This window comes from Strongylocentrotus purpuratus, unplaced genomic scaffold (assembly GCF_000002235.5).
Source record: "Strongylocentrotus purpuratus isolate Spur 01 unplaced genomic scaffold, Spur_5.0 spur5_scaffold_1, whole genome shotgun sequence".
NCBI lineage: Eukaryota > Metazoa > Echinodermata > Echinoidea > Camarodonta > Strongylocentrotidae > Strongylocentrotus > Strongylocentrotus purpuratus.
In genome coordinates this window covers 44,445,554-44,462,116 of record NW_022145594.1, presented here as the reverse complement: position 1 = coordinate 44,462,116, position 16,563 = coordinate 44,445,554, and the positions used below count along the sequence as shown (strand labels likewise).

The 16,563-nt window shown below is 36.2% G+C and overlaps 1 long non-coding RNA gene across 2 annotated transcripts; it reads left to right on the top strand.

Annotated features, from left to right (window-relative positions):
• Positions 1-9,014: 9,014 nt before the first annotated feature.
• LOC100892946 lies at positions 9,015-12,303 on the top strand. 2 transcript variants are annotated; one of them, XR_004062914.1, is made up of 3 exons: positions 9,015-9,084; positions 11,149-11,460; positions 12,001-12,303. It is a non-coding gene; the product is annotated as an uncharacterized LOC100892946 (long non-coding RNA). The 2 variants fall into 2 exon arrangements; XR_004062913.1 differs by lacking the exon at positions 9,015-9,084 and adding an exon at positions 9,988-10,044.
• The last annotated feature ends 4,260 nt before the right edge of the window (positions 12,304-16,563 follow it).

Genomic DNA, 16,563 nt, shown 5'->3' with positions numbered 1-16,563 from the left:
TCCGACCTAAGAAATTTAGATATCGATCGCAGAAATATCGATGATCGGTGGAAAAGTGGATTCCGGAATGTACCCTCTCAAATTTATAGTCAAACTATACATTTTTCGTGCTCTGTACAATCGCAATGCAAAAAACTATACATGAGGGATATAATTGTTGTTATATACCTCACTTAAGAAATCCAGCCATCTGATTGGTCGAATTGCATTCATAAACTTCAACTGTTCCTGTAAAATTCCCGGTAACCATGCTTAAAACATTTCAATATTTTTAATAACCATGGTTATTAAAAAAATAGGTCAGCCTCCATGGTTACCCCATAGGTTTACATGTTAAAAAATGGTTTGAGCGATGGAGGATACCGTATGTGTGCGAAGGATTGGTCGGTAATTTCAATACAATTGAATCTCGATCGATCTTACCGACAATTTTATCTTGCATTGTTGACATGAAGACGAAAATAAACTTCCAAAAACAAAAAAACAACATCTGCCGATAGATCTTGATCTAAGTTCGTGCCAATATGCATTGCAAAAGTAAAAGAAGAGTCCGTATATGGAGCTTTTGCGAAGCATTCATCACACGCGAAGCCGGTTTCAATCCATTTTAATGTATATATTGTACAAAACTGCTAAGCATGTGAATAGCGCGCGATGGCCGAGAGGTCTGAGGCGCTGACTTTAGATACCTCACCTTTTGTACGCAAGAGTTCGAATCTCATCTTCGACCAAAAAAAAAAGTATTTTTTATTTTTTATTTTTTAGTCTATTTTTTTTCGGCATATAAAAGTATTAATGACTGCTTAAATATTCGAGAAATAGTTGTTTTCATACGCTCTCGGGAAGGTTACAATTGGGCTATTCCCCTCGGCAAGCCTCGGGGAATAGCACAATTCTAACCTTCCCTTGAGCGTAATAACAACTATTTCTCTCAAAGCAGTCATTAATACTATATTATAATATCCCTTATCGTAAAATTGTTGCATTAGGAGTGCACACAACAAGAAATGAATAGTTTTACTATAAAAGACTTTACCTGCCGACTACATCGGAATAGTTCATTTTTGTATTGCTGACGTCACGCATAAGGGAAAAGATGAACTATGCGCCACCCCCTCCCCCTTATTTGAAATGCTTGCGCATGAACTCGCGCAGTATCACGGCGCTCAAGCCATGCAATTTACGCTGTGAGTATACGGTACATGTTACAGAAACAGTAGCGTACGCAGGATTTTTTGAAGGTGGGGGGGGAGTAGAGTAAGAGCACATTTTTTATTTTTTTTTGGTGTTCCAAAATTTGGCCGATCGATATTTTTTTTTTTAATTTATTTATTGTTTTTTTTTTTTTTTGGGGGGGGGGGTAAGGTCGGTTCTTTTGGGTCATCAATTACCGCAATTTTATTTTTGTTACATTATAAAAAAATATATATATATAAACAAGGGGGGAGTTTTCTGGCATCCTGTTTCTGCAAGCATTGCGACAATGCAAAGTGAGAAAACGAAATTGACACTCCTACAATGCCCCGTCCATTATTGATGTTATTAAGTTGTTATCAGAGAAGGTAATCCCCCGGGAGGGGGGAGGCCATGGCCCAATTTTTGTAGTACCCAAAACTGGGAAAAATGACCCCTTTAACTTGTGGTAAGTGCCTCCGTTTTTTTCCATAAGAGCCCATTCCCTTTTCTTATAGATGCTCCTTTTCACCTCTGATAAAAGCGCAATTAAAATACAATAGGTGCCCCCTTTCCTTTAACAAGTGCCCCTTTTCATTTGCATTAAGTTTCCCCTTTCCATTCACATGTTTAGTGTCCTATTTCAAATATTATAAGTTCCCCCTTCCCCTCTGATAATTTACCCTATTCAAAATATTAGAGGTTTCCGTTATATTTTGATAAGTGCCCCTTCCCCTTCTGCCAATTGTTCCTTTTTACCCCTTGATAAGTGCTCTATTCTTTCTTTGACCCGTGCTCCTTTTTTTTCTAAAAAGTGTACTTTTCCTTTCTGATAAGTGCCCCTTTTCCTTTCCCCATAACATGTGCTCCGGCCTAATTTAAAGCGACTTAGAGCCATTTTTTTAATTTACCTAAAAGCTCACGCACTGTGGTCGCTCGCATTCATATTAGATATAACTATGTTACCTATAAAAGGTTTTTTCAGTCTTTCATTATAAGATTGTTCTTTAAACCCATCAGCATTTAATTTTTCCCCTCTTTATAAACTTTATTTTTTTCGCCCTGTTTGGGAATACAGCGCAAATTAATTTAGTGCCGCATATTTTGTAGTCTACAATTCGGGCACTCCATTACTGTACGCCCGCAAAGGTAGACTCTTGTTGGGTACATATACAAGGAGGTCATGAATATGCATGTTAATGACGTCGTTGTCAGTTTCCTGTATATTTTTGTTCTTGACATGTGCAGATCAGGGAGATGACATGGCTTGCCTTGTCACCTACCTGTGCAGATTGAGGTCATGTATGAAGGTGGAACCTGCAGCACAGTGGCGCAGTTAAATCAGGGCCCAAATTTGACCATAACATACAGGTGCATTGTTTGTGGACATGCTGTAGTAGCAAGCTTTTTTGAGGGTTATGCATATTTATTGAGTTTTTATTTAAATAACGTGTTTATACGAATTTTGCGATTCTTATTGTCATTTCTCCAACGAGCACGTGGTTAACTCGGTCGCAGATCAAACCATCTCCCTGCAGGTGTGCCTGTCTGCTTACCTCTATACATGTGCCCGAGGAGAGGTGAAGGTAATAAGGCATATAGCTAGAATTGAATATAGAATATCCGAGAGATAGAGGATGAAATAAAGCTTCCTAAGAGATACAAGTTAGTTTCACAAATATCAATTCAACTTCTTTTCATTGATTTTCTGTGGAGTATGTTTAAGTGTTTTACGTGGTCAAAACATCACCTCTCTGTAAATGTGCATATACCTCTACAACCTGACATGCAGATAGCATCTTGTAATGAGCTTACAAATTGGCATAGGGTAGGTGTGGGGGAATTGGAGACCCTTATAAGTACATTTGCATAATTTACATAAACATGAAAAATGTTACACATACAGAAAGTTTTGTATTCTCTTCAGTAACTTCTTCTCTTTAGTTGGTAACAAAATTGCGGTCATGATGTAACTGATTAATAAGATAACAATGATTAATGACGTCATCACCAAAGGTCTCTCATTACCTACATGTGTAGGTAGTAAGGGGCATTTACAAATCAAGACATTTTAATTACAATTTGAATGATAATGGCATTTTTATAGTTAGTTCAAACACTTTTGAAAGAGATAAATGCAGCCAATGAACTTACTGTAATTTTGAAACGATTTTAAAACAATGTGACCCAAAATATTTCAGTAGTTTTTTGTTCAAAGTAATAAAGGCGCTTTAAATTATGTTTAAATACTTTCACAATAATGTTCTGGCAATGTGACTTTGACATTGATCAAACTCACAGCATAGAGACAACTTCTTAAAATAAAATGTATTCATATTAGAATGGTGACACGAACAACCGAATATGTTTCATGATAGTGCCTTTCAACATGAAATGAACAACTGGGGGAAAGTAGGCCCCCATCTTGGACCTGGTGTCCCCCATTGCCTACACACATTTCTGAGCAGACACCATTCGAAATGTGCATTGCAACACCCATTCACAACACACAATGGCCATTTTTCTGTGATGGTTGGCACACTTCATAAACTTCCCTTTAAACTACGTTTTAAGAGCCACCCCTAAATATCTGCATACACCACAACATTCAGTGAAAATTGTGCTTTTACGATCAAAAAAATTACTTTTTTTGGTCAATTTTGCCAGTTTTCTCGGAGAAAGAACGCATTGTAGTCTTCGAAATAAATTGGATATATGCTGTAGTGTTGTTAATGGTAACATATGGCCCTAAAGCAATGTTAGAGCCAATACGGACAGACAGTGACAGACAGTGATGGGTTCAAGCTTGGTGGTCTCCAATTCCCTACGGTCTTCCCTACTCCTACCCTATCTCAAACGGTTCAGTGAATTATTGCCAATCAAACATTTGTATTTTCACATTTTCATACACTGTACAACATAAAGGACACATTCATTTGGGCCGTGCACAAATTGGGTATCAAAAGACTGATGTGTATTAAAGACTGTAATGTATCGAGTTAAACAAGGTTAAAGTATTATGTATATCATATATTTATCCTCACGCGTATTCCGACAAGCGTACAGGGGGGTCCCCCACCCCCGCCTTTTTTAAAAGACTTTTTGAAGTTAGGAGTAAAATGTTTACCAGTTTCATTAATATTCTTGCTACATTTGCGAAAGTGGCCTCCAGAGGCAACTTCTATAGGAAGAAATATGACTGAGTATTCGTTGGTCTGCATGTTGAAAAAACTAGTGAGGTATTTTTTTATTTGATTTATATTCAGGCATTTTGGGTAAGTTCGAGTCGAAAGGAATTGACAATTTAAGTATAAGAAGTTTCTTTTAAGTTTTTCCAAAAGACACAGATGTCTGCAATTAGGTTAGCTTGGGTGCACTTAATGGGAACAGTGGAAATAATTTCCTTTATCCATCGATCAAGAGTCAAGTCTGTATACATAATAGCAGTTTGTCCCTCTGGGAAGCGATACCTTTTTGAGTAGTTTTAGCAAGATACTATAGTATGTTGTCATGTCACCAGGTAAAACATCCCTCTTTGAGAGATTTACTGTCAACAAGTTCCATGTGAAGGAATCGCTTTTTTTTTCTTTCTTTCTTTCTTTTTTTCTTTTTTTAACCAGAATTTAATTGAAACTAATTTATTTTCTACTGCAAAACATATAAATCAAAATTACATTTCAACGATACAACATATACAAAATATAACAATTTCGGGGAACGTATATATATATATATATATACACAATATAATCATAATAGAAATGTTGGCATTAAAACAAAATATAATCGCACTATCAAGAATTATTCGATAATAAATCTGCAGAAGAAGAAGGGCTATCACAACAATCGTTTGCTTGATAATGTGATAGCCCGCGGGCGGGGTGGATATTTTAAAGAATTTTAGAAAATTATGGTGATGATTATGATGAAGGTGATGATGTTGATGATAATGATGATGAGAATGAAAAAGAAAATATGTTGATGTCAATATGTCCGACACAGAAAATGTTTAGTTTACAAGAATTATGAAATAAAGTGATGTTTTATACCGAAAGCCCAAAAATGAAAAAGTTAAATTCCAACGGCATTTGAGATTACTTGTAGAGATAATCCCGATGGCAGCTATCATACAGCTAAACTGGGATGTCCGTGCAACGTGCTGGCATAGTGACAGTGCATGAAGTAATATGAGATAATACTAATTTAGAACTTCCCTAAAAAAAGGGGGGCTTGAAAATAACGACCATTATTTGAAGAGTTTCATTCCAAAAGGAGCTAAATCCACTTTGGGTACTTCTGAGTAAATCGACTTTTTTTTTATTTCTCCACTTTCCCTTTAGCCATGTACCTTAATGTTGTTATATATGTTAAAGGTGTCACCCTGGACCAATAATATATGATAAGAAAAAAATCTACCACTTTTTCCTGATTTTTAATAAATTTTTAGATTTTTTTTTCTCGTGGATTTAGCTCCTTTTGGAATGAAACATGATATTGTATCTGAAAAATTTCATATTTTCTCAATAAAGTCACTGAAATTTATTCAAATTTAGTAGCAACCCTTTCCTTTTAAATAATAATAGTGAAATCACAACTAAAAAAAACCTTTGAAAAGAAAGTAAACAACATATCACAATTTTCATTCCAAAAGGAGCTAAATCCATTTTTCATTCAAAAAGGAGCTAAATCCACAAAATCTAAAAAAATAAGTAAAAATCAGAAATAACTGGTAGATTTTTTTCTTATCATAATTGGTCCAGGGTGACACGTTTAACATAAATAACAACATGAAGGTACATGGCTAAAGGGAAAGTGGAGAAATAAAAAGGGGGATTTACTCAGAAGTACCCAAAGTGGATTAAGCTCCTTTTGGAATGAAACCGATTTGGATTTAGCTCCTTTTGGAATGAAACATGATATTTTATATAAATATTTTCATACTTCCTGATGAAATTTTTGAATGTTATATAGTGCATTTTGCCCCCATGTAGGAAATCAGTATTTTAAAACAATTAACTCGATTTTGATAAAATAAGGATTTAGCTCCTTTTGGAATCAAGCTCTTCATTTGTCGAATCGACTTAAGTGCTACCAAGTCAATAAGTAATAGTCTGATTTTGAGACCATTGTACCGAATGGTCGTACGTATTGTGCTGCGCAAGGATTCAATTCAGTTTAATTTTGGTCATTACAAGAATTGGGTTATTGACAAATGTTCATGTACCCTGTACAGCTCATTTCATGTATGTTATTACCAAAGAAGAAATAAAGGCAGTCAGTCACTCAATAGTGACAGTGAAGTCTAGCAAGTAAACGGGTTTTCTTGCATAATTTGAATATTAGGACACTGCTAACGTTTAAATTTCACAAATAGGGCATACATGACATATTCATAATTCCTGCAAAGTTCTTCAGGATTTGATGTTGGCTGCAAAAGGGACATAGTATCTTTAAAGGTATATAATATTGATACAATCGAAGAGATACTGCTGATGCCAAACGTAGATATTGCAAATATAGAGTAAACATAAATGTGATAAATACAAATGTCTCATTTCCAGTTTCAGTTAGAGTACTATGAAAGTAATCAAAATTCTTTTGGATAACACTACACAAATGCGCAACAATTAATAAAAGTTAATAATGAGATATTTTATATTATATTTGCATAACCGTAGTTACAGGGAGGGCATGCTGTAATCATGTGGGAGCTTGATAAAAAAAAAAATTAAAAGCTTGTATATCATAAGACCCCGCCTCCCCTACAGGCTATTGCACTATACTACAAAGCAGAAAACACGAGTAAAGGCGTAAAGTGGATAAAAAAAAATATATATATTAACGGAGAGAGAGAGAGACAGACGGAGGGAGGGAGAAACAGCGAACGAGAGAGAGAGAGAGAGAGAGAGAGAGAGAGATGAGATGAACGATGGGAAGTATACATTGCGTATTAACATAGAATGCATTAATTGTATTCTAATTTAATTTCGATTTTGAATATAGGTGATTGCTATTTTAAAGTAATACACCTTTTAGCAGGTAACATTTTCAGGGTGCTGTTTAATAAAAGTAATTCTCAAGTTGACTTTTTCAATTTTTAAATGAACCATACAGACTTTATGGCAAACAAATAGTCCTTGCAACTCCATTTGAAGGAAAAAAACAACGAGGGGTTGTTTTCTGTTCCATGGCAGGGTGAAAATCAAGAAAGGGGGCGTAGAATTTGTTTTCCAAACAACTGTGGAAGAAGACAATACGACCCCTTTAAACCACACCTTCCCCTCATGGCCATATGACCCCAATGACCTAGTTTTATTTACGTTTCATCCAACAACCGGAGTGCTTCCCCCTCCCCCATCTCTCATGACACTAGCCTCATATACTGCCCTCTTTGTTGCATTTGTGTTGGTGGCATGTACAATTATATACACATATATAAGTAGTTGGTTATTGAGATCAACAGTATGATGTGCATATCATAGATATTATTCAAAAACTCATTACCGCCCTCTGTGTTAAATCTGTCTTAAAATGTATAACAGTTTGCTGAAGATTCTAAGAGAACATTCTTTGGTCTGATCTGGCCGCATCAGTTTGCGACAAACCACTAAAGCTCCTGACCTTGTCAAATCCAATCACTGTGGACTTATATTTCTGGTAAGATTGATAAATCGATTTTATTTATTCTACTTTATTCTATTCCTGTTTGATTCTCTTTTGTTCTTCGTCATGTTAACCCTTTATTTGCGTCCACGGTCTCAATTCTCCCTACGGCTTATCTGAATTCATAACAGCCATTCCTCTCAAAGCATCACACTGAACCATCAAGCTCCCTAGATGCTACCTACACTTGGTGACAGAGCCTTCACAACTGCTGCTCCCAAACTGTGGAATAACCTACCCATATCTCTTTGTAACCAACAGTCTGTCAATACCTTCATAAATAATCTAAAAACTTACCTCTTTTGTTAACAACAATATAACTGTAAAGAGCTTTTGAACACGAATATGAGAAATGCGCTATAATAATCGTTATCATCATTTACTAGTTTAAAACATGTAAATATTAAAATTTAAAATTTAATCAAACGGGACGAGCTCTAAATACAAAGACATTATTATTAAGTATTTAGCCTCGCCTGTATAGCGCTTTGAGAGGGCCTTCCGTCCTGAAAAGCGCTGTATAAGATCTAGCTATTATTATTATTATTGTGCCTTTCGAAAATAACGATAGACAAAAAAAGTGGAATATATAATCAGACTCTTAGAAATAGGCCTGTGGTTTGATTGGTTTTTCGAATTTGGCCTTAATTTTATATAAAAGGTATTAAAGAAATATAGGCGTTTGAGTGCTAGTGACCGACAACGATGTTTTTAGTACTTTATATGTACTTATAACATATTTAACCGACGCTTCAAGTCTTGGATATGTTTTCTCTTTTCATGCTAATAATCATTATAATAATAAAAAATAATAGCTCACATTATTTTAATATGCATCTAACACTTTGTTTCTAGGCGCAGCACTTATTATTAACCAGGTCATCGGATTCAGGCCTAACCGCAACACAATGTATGCACATTTTCCACTCCCTGTGGAGCATTCCAGCCAGTCTTCATTTAACAACCACATTAACTTTCGCATCCTACCGGGTACCAATTTAACACCTGAGTGGAGAGTGGCAAATGTAGATCAACGTCTTGCCAAATCACATTAGTGTCGTGGCGGGACTTGAGCCGCGGACCTTGTGATCCACAGGCCGGTGACGTATCCGAACTTTAATCACTTTCCCCAAAAACGTCAAAAAATGATTCCATGTTCTATTTTTCTTGTAGGAATCCTACATGACTGTCAACAGCTTGACGATGAATCCGCGAGAAACAAGCAGATGGTTGATAGCGCTAACCGTGGTAAGTCGTAGACTGTTCTTAGTTTTATCTTGACCTTACTCCTACGATGAATCCGCGACCGCTAACAGAAACAAGCAGATGGTTGATAGCGCTAACCGTGGTAAGTCGTAGGCTGTTCTTAGTTTTATCTTGATCTTACTCCTACGATGAATTCGCGACCGCTAACGGAAACAAGCAGATGGTTGATATCGCTAACCGTGGTAAGTCGTAGACTGTTCGTAGTTTTATCTTGATCTTACTCTTACGATGAATCCGCGACCGCTAACAGAAACAAGCAGATGGTTGATAGCGCTAACCGTGGTAAGTCGTAGACTGTTCGTAGTTTTATCTTAATCTTACTCCTACGACGAATCAGCAGATGGTTGATAGCGCTAACCGTGGTAAGTCCTAGACTATTCGTAGTTTTATCTTGACCTCACTCTTACGATGAATCCGTGACCGATAATAGAAACAAGCAGATGGTTGATAGCGCTAACCGTGGTAATTCCTAGACTATTCGTAGTTTTATCTTGATCTTACTCCTACGATGAATCCGCGACCGATAATAGAAACAAGCAGATGGTTGATAGCGCTAACCGTGGTAAGTCGTAGACTGTTCGTAGTTTTATCTTGATCTTACTCTTACGATGAATCCGCGACCGCTAACAGAAACAAGCAGATGGTTGATAGCGCTAACCGTGGTAAGTCGTAGACTGTTCGTAGTTTTATCTTAATCTTACTCCTACGACGAATCAGCAGATGGTTGATAGCGCTAACCGTGGTAAGTCCTAGACTATTCGTAGTTTTATCTTGACCTCACTCTTACGATGAATCCGTGACCGATAATAGAAACAAGCAGATGGTTGATAGCGCTAACCGTGGTAAGTCCTAGACTATTCGTAGTTTTATCTTGATCTTACTCCTACGATGAATCCGCGACCGATAATAGAAACAAGCAGATGGTTGATAGCGCTAACCGTGGTAAGTCGTATACTGTTCGTAGTTTTATCTTGATCTTACTCATACGATGAATCCGCGACCGCTAACAGAAACCAGCAAATGGTTAAAAGCGCTAACCGTGGTAAGTCGTAGACTGTTAGTAGTTTTATTATATCATTATTATTTGTAAATATATATTTGATGTTTGTCTATTCATATCCTTATTGTTAGCAACAATATATTTAATTCAAACCTATTCATATCGTTATTATTAGCAACAATATATAGCAACGGTTGAACACAGGCAAATGTTGTTAATAGCAAGAACAATATAATAGTACGAGTGAGAATGGTAACAATTATGCGCTCATCAAACTTATTCAGGCAAAGTGTACACCTTTCCAACTCCTTTAGCACATTGCATTGAGGATGTACTTGAAGTATCCACACAAAAAATTCTTCACATAATCAGAAATTTGCTCCTGTGGCAATTGTAGTGTCCCGGACTTTATTTTATCAAAGGTTTACCATTGGCTTATAGTTCAGTTTTTTTATTTTTTATAAAAGATTTAGGGAAATATGGTTAGTTTATTGTATGTCTACTGTCGGAAGGCAAGAATACGTTTGGTGTGAAAAAAAATTGACGCAAGGGTCGTCAGAAGGGTTGTAGTTTAGATTTATTCTTAATTTATTAACCCCCCCCCCCCCCTCCCTCCGAAAAAAAAATAAAAGAGTCTTCATTGTAAAGGGTGCATAAAGAAAGTTAATGATATATTTTTATTTGGCAAACGAGTGTCATTTTTGCCACGTCTATTATTGCTGTGCCATAGCTTTATAAATGTTTAACTGTTCTGTATAAACGTCATGCTTTTTGATATAAATATGTTCATGTTGTTTATTCAGGGCCCCATGGAAGACCGCTACTTATTGGTGAATGGGCTTCCCTGACAACAGATAAGAAATAAATAAATTAATTAATTAATTAATTAATTAATTAATTAATTAATTAATAAATAAATAAATAAATAAATAAATAAATAAATAAAATAATAAATGCAAGAACTCCGAAGCCCAGATGACCCCCAAAACCCCCTCAAAATGAAGAGCCGCGTTTAAGTATTTTATGACCAATTTCCATTGCCACAGATGGTGGGAATCACCAACGGTCAATCTGTGAACCTTGTTGGGCCATCTGGGGTGCAACAAGGGGATGATGCGGTCTTCATCTGTACCACATCAGGTTTAAGCTCACCCACCATCCTGTGGCGCGACGGAGCTACGATCGTCTTCCTCGGGCCGAACTTTTCAGTCGGGAAGCCAAACACAGCAACTTTAAAGTGTCCTCCGATGCCGTTTCCTCCAACCTGACTATACAGGGAGCAGCATTTGAAGATGATGGATCCTACAGCTGTAGTGCGGCGGGTCTCGATAGCGACACGATTGATCTCAAAGTGGAAGGTAAGTCCTCGGTCACAAATGCCCTTACGAACTGCTACGAACGCCGTGCGAACGATTTTCAGACAATGGAAATTCGGGAACACAATGAAAAAAACAGGGAGATTCGTACGAGATTATCGTTCGTACTAATCTTTGTGACCGTGGCATAAGGAAAAAATATGGATGTGTCGTGGTCTAGTGGTTAGGCAATGAAGTACATAGTTCGGGGTTCGAATACCTACCATTGCTACTAATGTAGGAGGAAAGGAGATAAGGAGGATGTAGTGTATTAGGGCTCATCAGTGTCAAGATTGATCTTGTTGTTCAAGGTATGAAAACATCTGAAGGTGTCCTGGTCAAGTGGGTAAGTTAGTATTAGATGTGTTATCACAGTATTTAACTAGTGATGGAGCCACCCTACTAAAAAAAGACTAATAAATAAATAAATAAATAAATCACAATCATAATCATCATTATCACTATTTATATGGCACCTCGTTAATTTACTTTTTGATTAATTTCTCGGTTTTGTCTGCTGTGGATTTTTAAAATCTACCACAGTGAAATCAAATGTGTCGCTGGCGGTGATTACTACGACGATCAACAATACAATTGTGTACCAAGCAGCTTGCGAGGCTATCGGCGCTAGACCAGAGGAAAACGTAACCTGGACCTTAGGAAATATCACCCAGACTTTAGGCATAGTGGAAACGGACCCCGATGTTTCCCATCACACCCTGTGGGACAAAAGAAGCGTGTTCACCTTCCCTGCAAACAAGGAGAACTACAACCAGATGTTGACATGCCAAGTCAACGGTCATGAGGTTTCTGAACTCAACTGGCAGAAGTCAATCCAACTGAATTTCCATGGTTAGTTAAATGTAATTTTTAGTTATCATTTTTTAATTGTTTTTCGAACGGCATTGACGGGTAAGCTATTATCATTTGAAGAAGGGTTTTGGTAGGAAATGAATCTCACCTTCGGCAGAATTCAATTAATTGCAGTATTTCTAATTTCTGCAATTTTGCTAATCCTCAGTCTTATTCACCGATCCGCCCACTGATATGCACTGATATGATAAAAAACATCAATTCGGAGAATTAATTATTGAGGCTTGTGAGATTTTAAATTCATTCTCATTCGAAGAAATACTCGGTATAGACATGACATAACTAAGCTATATTTTGTTGTTCCATTAGTAGGCCTTGTAAAGTGTTTTGTATGTGATGTTGTTGTCATCGTCGTCTTTGTTGTTACAAATATTTAAAACAATGGTCGTTCATACCGATTACGATCGCGAAGACTCTCAAGAAACCAAATCAAGGGCTATATCAATACCCTATTATATTGCTGTTTTTTTAATTAATAATTAATCATTGATTTATTGAATGCCATATCATCTTTTCAAACATACATGTCAGGATTATGTAAGGCCTAATGTGTGCCCATTTCAAGAGAATATGAAAAGGCTATTGAAATTGTCCTAAGTTGATTTTGATGGTCTTTGCGAACTTGTTACGGACCAAAAGTGAAAAAGTGAATATTTAGTAACCCTAAATTAGCGATATATTGAGCCAATCTGTGAAATAATTTAAAAGAAGCTAATTTCAACTGATTTGGGTAGGTATGGGTATGGACAACTACCAAAAAAAGAGGAAGGAGGGATGGGGGTTAGGGAGATTTTTTTTATTAGAGGTCAAAGGTCATTGACCCCCGTGATTATACCTCTTTCATTGTTGTATTCAGAACCCCCTTCCCCTGATAACATCATGACCACCTTCATCATCGCGGACTCAAGCCTAACCGTGTCATGTGACCTTGATGCCTCAAAAGGTCAACCGTGTCCGGCCATCACGAACTATTACATCTTTTCCAATGGCGTACTCATACATGAATCTACACAAGGGGAGAATACTGTCAGTGTCTCCTTACCCAACGTGGTTGTGGAATTTACGTGTATGGCGGGAAATGTGTTTGGAAACGCTACGGATGCGATAACCTATGAACCTGGTGAGTTTATGTCATCTTTACAATGATATATCTCCCTTACTGTTATTCTATTTATTTATCTATTAATGCATATATTTAATACTTCATTATATATTCATTCATTTATTAATTCCTTTTCAATGATGATGGTGATGCGTGAGTGCGTGTATGTGCGTGTGAACCTGGTGAGTTAATGTCAATCTTTAAAATGATATATCTCCCTACCGTTATTCTTTTTATTTATCTATTAATGCATATATTTAATACTTCATTCCTTCATATTTATTTTTTCATTCATTTATTTATTCCTTTTCTGATAACGAATTGTTAGAAGGTAGAAACAAATTAAGACAAATAAAATGAATGCCAAGGATAATAGTGATAAGCTTTTTCCGCAATTTATAGTGATGATGATGATGGTGATGCGTGTTTGTGCGTGTTTGTGCGTGTGTTTGTGTGCGTGTGTGTGTTTGTGTGCGAGTGCGTGTGTATGTGTGTAACTTGGGTTTTAACAGACGTGAATCAATTATATATAATTATTTACTTCTGGGGACCGAACTTTAACTTCGCCCTTCGAAAGACGTGGCTCAGTCTCGAACCCAGATCCGCTGATATGAGTCAGTTTGTAGGCGAAGACAGGGAGCTGACCGTACCATGGACATTACCACTAAACCAAATCACATTTCCCCACATCTCTGTGATGAATATTAAAGTGACTCGGTAAAATTGTTGAAGATTGATTACAAAATTGCGTAATTTTTGTATGAAATGTTACTTATTATCTTCCTTTTAATTTACTAACCCTCTAACATGCAAAATATCCTGAAAAAATTCTCAAATCACAAAGATATTAATGGTTTTCTAAGATGGCGTCACTGTGCAACACCCTCTAACAGTGATTAACAGTAAATTCTCGCAACCGTTTTTCCATCAAAATAAGACAAAAGACAGGCTTTTAAAATAATCTGTCAACACTTAAATGTCTAGAATGGTATGTAGAGCCGATTCATTACTTTGTGACGATTTACATGTACCTAAAATGTAATTAAATCGTAATAATATAGTTGGGAGAATTAAGGTATCGATTAGATCAGTTTTTCCCAATTTGTATCGTTAATAATGGTCTGTTTTCACTCAAACTTTCAGATTATCTTTAATTGTACATCTAGTATTAAAGTCACTACCATAGCACCGTTTTCTCTCATGTGTACATTGTTACAAAGTCCCTTTAATAGTATTCATATTGCGCCATATATCTCTTTAGAAACATTCACATAAAGCCTTTTACGTCTTCTTCCTTTTCATCCATCAGCTGGAGATTTCTTGGATGAGATTATGGATTTTATGGACGGTATGTCGTCATCTCTTTTTCTTTCCTTACTTCCTCAAACACGATCGCAAAGTCTTTCGAGAAATAAATTCTCGGCAAGGACAATTTCAATGAAACTGATCGTACTGCTTAGCTGTAAAGGAATTGTTTTGGGGGAAATGTATCATTATCATTTTCATATTTGCATATTTCGGAATTGATGCATGGCTAGTGAAATTAATAATAATAATAACAATAATAATATTTAGCTTTTATAAAGCGCTTAATACAAATGTCTCTAAGCGCTTTACAAATATATTACTGTCCTAGCTTGGTTTCTTGAAAGTCGTTGCGATCGTGTAATGAATGTTTGCAGAAAATATAAATCGTTTAATGTTTTATTCGATCAATTAACCAGGTCTCTTGAATTATTTAATCATTGGTTAATTTGCCCTAATAAAGTAGCGAAGTAGGACGTCATACTGGTCAAGTTGTCAAGGTTGCTGGTTCCAAACAAACTTGCGCTAAACAGTCCCAGACACTGAATTTGCCCTGTTCCAGCCCGTTGCTCGCGGTGAACCTCAAGCACAGGCTCTGTTGTTTAGAACCAGTTACACCTGGACGACGAGCAAATATGACATTTTTAGCACTTCGGTAGGCCTACTCTTTACTACATGTAATTATCGGGGGGGGGGGGGTTGTGAAGCGCTTTGTAACTGCAAGGAAAAGGCGTTTCATAAAATACTCTGTAAATTAGATTGCATTGGATGTACAAAGAAATCATTGTCCATATTTTTAGATCAAACTTTTCCTGAAGGCAGTGGTCAATTGGTATGTTTACTTTAAACTCTTCCACTGAAATCAAGAGGAAATGATTTCACAATACCCTCGGATTCTAAGTACGATTTATAGATAAGTACTTCAAGTCTTTCAAATTCCTAAATCCGCCTTTTCTTAAGATTTATTGTAAATGTTTTTAAAATTGTTGTTAAAGGTTTCCTTGATAATCCTAGATATCATGTAACAATTATTTTGTTTTGTCATATCAACTATATAGCCCGATACATATAAACAAAGTTGTATCATTCGAAAAGTCCGACTACGCTATTAAGCCACTAAGATCATTGAAAGAAGGCTGGAAAAGGTTGTTATAATTACGAATATCTTGCCTCATCGGTCTAACTTTAAGTACTCAATTAATTAGTTTATTAATCTATTACCTAATATATTGACCTACTCATACTGCTACTACAGTGCTACTACTACTGCTGCTGCTACTACTGTTACTACTACTACTACTACTTCTACTACTACTACATCATCATCATCAACAAAATTAGAAATACAGACATCATTGATATTGTAAACTTTTGGAAAACGTTCAAAGACTTTCTATAAACAAACTTATTTATATTTTTTATTAAAGGATTGCCGATGGCTTCGTTCCTGGGTATCATAATAGTCATTACGATCGTCATGCTCCTATCTATCATCATAAACATCGCTCAATGGTACACGAAATAGATTACATAATTAATTGTATTTTAGAACCATCTTATTAAAGGTTAGTACTAAATAAGGATTCTGCATTGCTATTATTATCTTTTGTTTGATTACCCTTTTCAGTTATCACAGGAACGCTCATAAATCTTAAATAACAGATTACAGAACTTTGCCGTCTTTCGTTTTTTGGGCCGTTTTTAAATAGGCCGCCATTTTTTTCTTAATGTGACCTTTAAGATGTCTAATGATCAATGCAGCAACAACATATTTTGTCTGTGTAAACGTCGGAGATTGTTTCTGTCGAGAAAGACTATAAGAGAGC